We start from the raw sequence: 10,817 nt of genomic DNA on the forward strand, positions 1-10,817 counted from the left end.
AATGCCAAAATGAACATACAAAATTAACAGTTGAAATCTCATGAGAAATTAATTTACTAAGTGATAAAAGTTGCAATTGAATTAACGCAATAAGACGGGAGAAAATTCGTTCAACAATTTCCCATTTGGGATTTACCGTAAACCACATCGTATATGCAGATCTGAAATTAAAAAAAAAGACATATGTTATCGCCTTAACGAATAAAAAAAAAACCCACTACGTTCGGTCCGCAAGACTAAACTTTTTTTCCTCTATTTAACTGTGAAATTCTTGTTTTGATTTTTTTTTTTTTTTTTTTTTTTTGATAACAAAAACTGTATATACATGTTTTTCTACAATAATTTTCTGGCAAGCAGTAGTTAATATAGAGGTGGTATGGTAGTATTATCGTACATGTATGTAAGAAATATTTTATATGTGTAAAGAACAATTATGAATATTTGTTGGAAATTTATGGATGTTTACATGAACATTAATGGATGTTTACATTAATTTAAATTATTTTATGACGCCGAGTTGTCATTACTTTCCTTTGTCACCCTTGGCGAGCCACACATTTTGTTTAGTCAGTTACCCATATATGGCCTCTCATCTTTCCTTTGATTTCATTGACTAACAGACAGCGTTCTTTCTATAATCGCCTGAGTGTTGAGGAGAAGACATTTGTTTTGGAATTTTTTAACCAGATGTTTAGTTACCCTCTCTCCCCCCTTCACCATTTAAGGGTGAGATGGGTGATTGACCCCACCTTTGCCAAATTAAGAAGATGTAAGACAAACATTGCATTGTATACGCTTGTATTTAACTGTTACATTCTTGTTTTGATTTTGATTTGTATGAAGAAAACTGTATATACCCTATGTGTCTTGAACTTTGAATAAAAGCAAATAGAAGTGTACAACAAAAACAGTCCATTTGAAATACTTATGATGTAAACCGGTAGTCGAACAAAATGAAGCTTTTTTCTCTTAAATCATTGAAAATAATATACAATGATTTGTAAGTGAGGTTTAAGGTTTTGTTCTGGACTTTGTTATTTCTTACTTTAACCGGAAGTGACGTCTTAAAGGCAAAAAATGTCCATTTCGAACTAGAATCTGCAAAGAAATAATTTTTTTATGTATATTTTTGGCAGTTTTCATAAATTTTAGCTTATTTATTTAGAACAAAAATTCTCAACATATTAATTTTGAAATCCGTCGTCCATCGGAAGACCTCCTCATTGCTTTGCAGCGAGATTGGCAACAGTTAAGGTCCTTCAAGGAAGACCTTGTAGTGAATCTATTGTGAACTATAGTGAGATACCGAACAATATTCAAGCTCAAAAGTCCATTAAACATTACAAAATAGGAGCAGAGCAAACACGGACCTCCAAAACATCCGAGGTGGGATCAGGTGCCATGGAGGAGTGAGCATCCCCTGCCGACCGGTCACACCCACCGTGCGCTCCTTGTCATGATCGGGAAATAACGGGAAAATCCGTCGACAATTCAGTGTGTAAATAAAGGCCTAACAATTAGTATGAAAAACGTCATTCAGTATTTGACTCAATGATAAATTGTATTTGCTTACAAGGGCATTGTATCGACCATAGAACATACGAAATGATGTTTTTAAAAGAGACTGCAGATATTCTTGTTTCGTCAACTTGTTTGTCAATAATTTAGTTCGTTTTAGAAATTGTACATACGTAGAGCTTGTTTCTTTTTAAGGTCTTTCCTTTCAGACGGAAACTCTTTCAGTGATTCTACTGATTATCATATTACCCTGAAGGAAGTCGGGGAGGCACATTGCCATTGTTCGACCACGTTGTCCTCACATTTTTTCAAAGATGGCTCGGCCAATATTAATAAATTTTCACAGTCATAATGATCACCAACTAAATATGTGCAATCCTTATTTAATCTTTTTCTTTTTTCTTTTTTTTTTTTTTTGGTCAGTAATTTTTCATAGAATTTTTTTTTGTACGTCAAAGAGTTGACAGTTGCATCTCATCAAAGTGATTCCTGCAAAACAAATGGAACAGAATAGACAAAAAAAAAAGACGTATAATTTACGAAAAACTACAGTCGAGTCATCTATTTTGCGATGTTTCCACACATGGTTTTGTCCGTGACTGTTCTCGTAGATAACTTTGAAAATCTTACTGGAACCTAGCTTCCACAGAAATAATAATCACCCTTCGTATGTGTGCAGGCATCATTTAAAATTTTTACCAAAGTTGCAATCAGAGTATAAAAAAAATGAAGAAATGTTGCTGTCCCGTGACCATTGTATATTATCAGATGTTTTATTTTAAAAATTACTTTACCACTCTAACCCCAACATATTCCTTCTATTATATATTTTCAATTTGATTTTTATGTGGCGATGTTTATTTACAGATTGAAAAATTCGTATTTGCAATTGACCAAAAAAATGTTGTTTATACGCTTATGTTTGGTCTTTTTGTCCCTTGCTTTGGGCTTTCGCAATGAAATTTTGCATAGCAACTCCCTATGGCCTAAAGAGGAACCCTATTGATTTTCAGGTCAAAGGTAAAGGTCATAAATTCTGTCTGTTTTAACAGTATCGTTTCCGCGCGATATCTCGAGAATCCTTTGAACTTCCTTTGAGCTTTTGCAATGAAATTTTACATAGCCACTCCCTTTAGCCTAAGGAAGACCCCTTTCGATTTTGAGGTCAGAAGGTCAAAGTTCAAGGTCGTAAATTCATACATTCCGTCTGTGTGTAACACTTTCGTTTCCGGGCAATATGAGCTTTTGTAATGAAAGTTGATACCATTTCTCCCTAGGGCCTCTCTAGCCTCTCTCAAACTGTCCCGCTCCGTTTTTTTTATTTATTATATTGAAAGTCGCTTGGCACTAATTTCAGTACAGGGGGAGGCGGAGAGTTATTACGTAATATTTACATTTGCTATGTTTTTCTACTAAGCCAACTGTGCAATTGATTTGAAGTTCATTTTTGTGTATACTCACTCGTAGAAATATACACGGTGAAACTCGCGGTAAAGTGACGTCACAATGAGGCTACAGAGACGTTAATAAAAATATAACGATATAGGGCAGCAAGAAGTTCAAATATTCAGTATATTATTGGTGCTTCTAAACTTGTAAAATGTAAATATAAGTAATGTTTTTAAGTTTAGTGTGAATTATTTGTGTGTAAATCACACAAACTTGCACGTAGGCATATTTTTCATGAAGCGCTAGCGCGCTTTATGAAATATGCCGACGTGACAAGTCTGTGTGATTTACACACCAATAACTCACACGAAACTTAAAAACATTCCTTAATAATACAGGTTGTCGGCGGATTTATATTCTTATTACATCTATTAGAACGGTTTAGTAAAGGCTATATTAGGCACCATGTATTATGTAAAATTTTGACAATATCGAACGTGAATATAAACATTATATGTGACCTACTGTTTGCATTTAATTTACTGTATAATCAAGTGCCGCAGTGGTCTAGGGGTATGACTCTCTCTTAGCATGTGAGAGGTACCGGGTTCAAATCCCGGACGAGTTTTTTTTTGAATTTTTTTAGGATTTACTATACAATTGATAGTATTCAGCATGTGAAATGAAAAAGTTATGACGTCTGGCTTGTACAAACTCATAAAATCATTATTACAATGTGATAAATATTCTATGTAAAAAGAATCTTCTATACACATATTAAAGAATAAGCAATCAAATCTTTATATCCATATTGGCATTTTTTTTTTTGCTTCAGTATAGATATGTACATTTAATAATTCTACAAATCAAGGGGGGGGGGGGTCCGACCCCCCACCCCCAAACTGCGCATACTCTTCTTTTTTCCTTAAGCGGGGGAAACACATTCTCTGAGTTCGCTTGTTAGAATTACTGTATGTGTACTTTAAAAAGCGGGCTTCATTTTTTAGCGGCTTTGGCGCAGACAACGATGCGCTATATCATGAATACCGCTAAAAATCATTTATAAATACTATAATCGGCAATCGACATGTATAGCGCTAATTCATGATTTCGCCAACAACTCCCTACCCAGTGATTGCGCTAAATATTGAATACGCCAATTTATGCAAACGTACAGAATTTAATTTTTTTTCTATCGTTTTCATTAATTGAAAATCCTGGGATCCGCTCACACAGGTGCGTGAAGGCCTCATCGATACTGTTCACAAAACATTCAGTACGCCGGAAGTATTTATGATTCTGCTAAACTAAGAAACTTAACACATAGGTTATTATCTCATAAAAAATCAACCCTTGTCCAATGCAGAAATGCCCGAATTGTGGAGGAAAATTCAGGTATTATTTTGCTTCAGCACGTTTTGACGTGGACCATGCAAGACTCTTAAAGTTCTACTTTCGTTTCTCGTTACTTTGGTTCGACCAAATCTAGCAAGCGTAAGGTGTTTCGATTTTGTGTGAAAGAGGATGGGGGAGGGTTTTTTTCTACGAATACTCACTTTTTAAAGCATTCAAGATTCCTTCAGCTTATGGGTTCAGTTTGGGGTGGCATACTTTATTGCTTGTAATGGCAGACTTTCTAGTGAAGGTCTTTCGTCTTCATGGAAGACCTTATAGTGATTCAACTGTTTCTTATTAAGGTCTTTCGTCTTCAAAGAAGACCTTATAGTGATTCTACTGTTTCATCTTCTTATTATCATTTAGGTCTTCCGTCTTCACGGAAGACCTTACAGTCATTCTACTCTTTCTTCTTATTATTTTGTGTTACTTCTAAATTTTGTGCAAGTGATTTCTCAAAGAATCTTGGATGGATTTACATGAATTTTACAGGAATTATGTGTCGTAACAGGATCTTGATCTATTTGAGAACCAATCTAAAAAATCACTTCCGATTTACGGACCATATTTTGAATTCAAAATTAAATTTTGTCCGCGGATAATCTAAAGAACGACAAGAGATATCGATGTCAAACTTTCAGGAATTATAGATCGTGATAAATACTAGGCTGTTCGCTTCTTTTCGTTCATCGTTGGCGCTTCCGGTCGCTCATGGAATTCAAACTTTTTTTTCATATGAAATTGATAGGGTTAAAAAAGAGTCTTATTAGAATGCGAAATATATATTATTTGTTTTAAAACTTCTCAAACCATTTTTATATATTCACCTCATAAAATTGCCGAAAAAGTTGGTTCTATGTTTACCCTTTATCTGTTAAACACTACAAACTCAAAAAAAAAAAAAAAAAAAAGAAATATTTCTTATATATTTTATGTACGTCAGGAATGAGATGTTAGAGGGATTACACAGCGGTAATACATATTGTGTTTAAAGTAATAGCTTTTCAAGAAGCTTGCCTGACTATAGGAATCAATATCAATAGTAAGTATTACGTGGAAAATTTTTCTTTCGCATGCCGGGCTCGTCTTGTATTAAAAATATAAAAAACCACAAAAATAAGAAACACCATTTCTTGACAGACTGTTTAATAAACATAAATGGTTTGAGAATCCATGACCATCGTAGGGAGAGACATGTTTTCCTGCGAAACATTTTAGTCTTTTCATGTATGTTTAACTTATCGGAATAGTCAACTTTTGGGGTGAACAGGAAAATAAAAAATGTGAAGAAAACTTAGCGAATTCGTTGTTTTAGTGTTACTTGCCCATATACGATATGTTATATGTAAAATATAATAAATATAGACGTCTGTGAAAACATTAATTGAATTCGAATGTTTTCTTAGACGTCCACATAAAACTGATCGCGGACGTCTAGGAAAACATGATTTTGAATTTAATGTTTTCTCGGACGTCTGCATTGAGTTATAGCGGACATTTGAGTAAACATTGGATTGAAATTCTTGTTCGCCGTTAGATTTCAATCCACTTTGGCTATTCTCTTAGGCAAAGTGTTAATGATTCATCAAAAGGACAAAAAATATTATTTCAGTTTCAGTGTAATTTTAAATAAATACAAATAAGAATTTTCTATCCAATTTCTAATAAGAAATGAATGACTTTCAAAGGGGTAATCTGATAATTAAGGACATGGGAGCTTGCGTTTTTGGAAATGAATAAGGCGTCTTTGAAAATAAAAATATTCTGTCCTCCAAAGGCAACAAAATAAGTAATCTGACATTGAATTCGAGTTCATGAGTATTGGGAATTCCCCCCCTTCTGTTTGTTTTGTTAAAGCTATAAAATATATCCCTCGTCATCTCATCAAAAAATCTGCCTGCAATAGCATAAAAATAAAAAATATCTTAGTCAATATTTACAAGGCTCCGCCCCCTTTTCTGGATAAAATGGTTATTCCCAAAAGACATTTATGATATCTATGTCTATAATAACCTTCGCGTGTATTTAAAGACGTTAGATAGAAAATTATGAAATTACTTGTCTATCATTTACAGTTTGTGCGTATGAGAATTTCCGGTGCCAAGTTACAGATCATTTTCTGCTTTCAAAATGACATTTTGTCCGCGGAAAATCTAAAGAACGGGAACGGATATCAATGTCGAACCTTCAGGGAATATAGATGATGAAAGGTACTAGCCAGGTCGGTACTTTTTGTTCCTCGTCGCATTTTCGGTCGCTCTAGGAATCGATTTTCAAAAATCATTTTTTTTATTTTTTATATTTCTCTGTTATGTGAATAGGGTTAATAAAGAGTCTTATAAGAATGCAAAATATATACCTTCTCATAACTTCTCAAACCATTTTCTAGATATTCGTTTTTTATTTAATTCTGAAGCTTTGCTCCCGATGGCCTAATGGTTAGCGCGCTGGATTTTCACGCGAGCGACCTGGGTTCAATCCCAAGAATGTCTGATATTTTTTTATCATTTTGTTTCAGCTTAAATTCACGTTTTTATCTTTGATATGATGTCAATATATTTTACTGATGGAAGTCTGCGCGATTTTCATAGTTTTTATTCAAAATTGCATTCACCTCTTAAGATTGCCAAAAACGTTCAACTTAGCACTACATTTACATTTTATCTGTTAAACACGACAAGCTAAAAAACTGTTATGTTTTTATATATATATATATTTCTTGTATGTAAGGAATAAGAAGTTTGGCGCGAAATAATGTATTGTATTTCGCCTTTCATAGTAAACAAATGGACTAATGCAGTAGTATAGAAGTGCAGAAATGGATTATATAGACATAATGGCTTTCATCCTATTAACCTGCCTGACGCTCATTAAATCAAGCCATGAGAGCAAATAAACATCAATGGTGGCAGGTACATTGGGCTGGTATAGTGGTTTCCATATTTATTTTTCATGAAGGCGATCTTGGTTTAATCCCGACTATATCTGATTTTTTCTCATTTTTTAGCTTAAATTTATGTTTTCATCTTTATAAATGTTTTATGACCTTTTTTCTATGTGAATCATCCGCTATTGCCATTTTTTAATAAATAAAAAGTCTTTAAAGTCCTGGTATTCTTTTTAAAGAGCAATGCTGTATTTTAGATGTCTCTAATACGAACAAAAAATAAAGATCGGTTCCCGTTCTAAGTGATGGATAATTACCTGATTTTATAATGGGATTTTGTCGACAAGGTATCTAAAGAACGGCCAAATATGAACTGGAGACTTATTATGAGACTTATTAGAGATGGTAGAATATGACTTTTCGATGTGCACAGGCACCTTTTAGTGCGTCATCAGTAATTCCGGTCACTATTGGAAGCAAATTTAAAAAGTCAAATTTTTCAACTTTTTTGTTTTTTTGGTATTTTTTGTAATATTTGTAAGGTTAATAAATACACTCTTCAAAATGCTTAATATATAAATTGTTTGAAAATAGATAAATCCAAACACGAGATATTATAGTGTTTTTTACCATGGATTGAGATACTTTTTTAGAAGTTAAATTTCAATCCAATGTTTTCTCAGATGTCCGCATCGGAATTATCACGGACGTCTGAGAAAACATTAAATTGAATTGAACATTTTTTGGGTGTTCATATTGAATTTATCGTGGACGTCAAACAAAATATTAACCTGAATCAAATGTTTTCGCAGACGTCTACATTTAATTTATCGTAATTTCATTCTCGCAGATGAATTCCAGTCCACGTGGCTCATCTCTTATGTAAAGCTTTAATGATTCATAAAAAGGACAAATAATATTATTTTTTAATTTAAAATTATGCAAATAAGACTTTTCTTTTATCTATTTTTTTCAAAAATAATGAATCTCTTTCAGAAGGCGATATGATTTTTAAGGGAAGGGGGATCTGGCAGATTTTGGAAATGGATAATCTGTCTATGAAAATATAAATACTCTGACCCCCAAAGGCAATAAAATAAGTAACTTGACATTGAATTATGTGGATTTATTAGAACTTGTTAGGATTTCCATCTCTTCAATACGAAGCTTAAGATGAAAGATCGAGTTCGTGAGTTTTTAAAGTCCCCTCTCTTTGATTTACTTGTAGACCAAAAAATATACATACATACATACATACATACATACATACATACATACATACATACATACATACATACATGCATATATATATATATACATACATGCATATATATATATATACATATATATATATATATATATATATATATATATATATATATATATATATATATATATATATATATATATATATATATATATATATATATATATATATATATATATATATATATATATATATATATATATATATATATATATGGTCATATTAGAAAAAAAACTATCTGCCTGCAAAGGTATAAAAAGAAAAAAAAGTGTTTATATTTGCATCCTCCATCACTGTCAGGATAAAATAGTCATCTCCGTCTATATCTACTTGCATAATTATATTCGCGTGTATCGAAAATCATAATATAAAAAAAAAATCTGAAATTATTTGTCTATCATTTACATCATGAAATAGCTTAGGTGGACTAAAAACTTTGGACAGTAATTTTGTTCCAAAGTTTTCCCAGATGTCTGCGTTGAATTGAAAACGCAAATTTTGTTACGATGTTTTCCTGTACAGGTATTTTTTTAAAGTTATTTTTCTTTCTTGTGAGTCTCTATTACTAGCACATATAATGGTAAGTTCATTTACATACAATAATATAATATATAAAGATGGCGTTCCGGACGGAAGACCTCTCGTTGCTGGCAACGAGATCACATCTATAGTCTGTCCCACCAAGCTATTGTCACCACTTTTTGCAACATATCTCAAAATATATAAATACCTTGGCCTTCAACCTAGGTCCGATCGATAGATCATTTTTTTTTTCCAATTTTCCTCCATTTATCCGAACCCTCGGGTTCAACCGGTGTATTGACACGGCGGCAAATTCAAAGTCTACGGGGATTTAACATTGCCAAAATGGCCGTCACTTCGGAAGGGGATCCATCATTATTCGTGGATTTCCGTACTTTACCGTCATTGACGTAATGACGTAACACACTTTCGGAAATTCTCTGCACTTACGGACGTCCGGAAAAGCATACCGCCCGAGACTTACCAAGCACCTAATACACAAGTATTTTAAAATTAGTGATAAAATACGGAGTTTTAAGCATACATTGCATATCAATTGAGAGAAGAAGTTTAAAAGAGCTAAACACTGCGACCCATTTGAATTCATATACTCAAGGATTCGTAAGTTTGAATGTTAAAAACATTCGAGGCTGCAAAATATCAACCAAGGAAGAGTGCCATGACTGCTTTGCCAAAACATGTAAGCGAATACGTTCTATAGAGTGTAAATGTAAACAAAATCTACAACTTTACCTTGCGTTGAGTAAATCCCAAACACATATATAGTTCAATGTAAACACGATTAAACATCTTGTCACTTCTATACATGTCCCGTAAGTGCACTTCCTGGATTTATATACTTATAACACTTATCACACCATATATCCACCTTTGTTAATACTTTTTGAATCTTTGTGCAAAACAAGACTTGTAGTCTGCGTCAAACTACGTCACCAGAGGATTTTGACCTTGCCCTTCGAAAACTTCCTGTATCGGCATTAGGTAAATCCGGGCCCTGAGATTTTAAACATTTTATATCAAGTCTTTCCATTAATAAATGCCAGAATACCAAAGATCAAGGACACACTCAAACATGTACTCATGGAATACATTTTATATATATTTTTTTTTATTATGTCTGTAGATTTTGCATGAATATGAACTTTTAAAATATAACCAGGGATCTCTACTAACTATCAAAGTATATAGGTCCCTGATGTATAACACACACTTTTTTAAAAAAAATGTATATTTGCAGGAAATATAAATTCTTGTCGAATCCCTCTCATATTATTTTTTCCAAACATTAAAAAAAATATATTTAAAAACTATAGACAAAATTAAATAAGCATATATAATACAAAGCATTTTACAGCTGTTTTATTTGGAAACAAGAATTTAATTGTAGGATACAGAATAGCTAGCTGATGAAGACATCAGACAGACCAGCACAAGCAAAGATGATTAAACCACCCAAAGTACCTGCAGATACATGTATATGGCCTTCTATAGTTTTTGAAAATTGAAAAACTGTGGAATCATTTTATTGGGGTGGGGTGGGGGGGATTAATCAGCTGTTAGTGGGCAGGCATTTAATTCAACTGGTTTGTGCAGACATAATTCATAAGGTTAACTTTAAAATACATTAAGTTAAAGATTCAATGAATTGACAAGTTGAAAAAATAAGTATTTGTGGGAATATAAATTAGTGGATATGTTTGACCCACCTATCCTCCCCCAAGAACAATGATGATTCCACAGTAAATGCTGCCAATTACTTTTTTTTAAAATACCAAATAATTGAGTTATGTGTCTAAAACTGACAAAGTAAATACTTGT

This window comes from Saccostrea echinata, unplaced genomic scaffold (genome assembly GCF_033153115.1).
Source record: "Saccostrea echinata isolate AGI-Se365-2 ecotype Australia unplaced genomic scaffold, CSIRO_AGI_Sech_v1 ptg000058l, whole genome shotgun sequence".
In the NCBI taxonomy this organism is placed as follows: domain Eukaryota; kingdom Metazoa; phylum Mollusca; class Bivalvia; order Ostreida; family Ostreidae; genus Saccostrea; species Saccostrea echinata.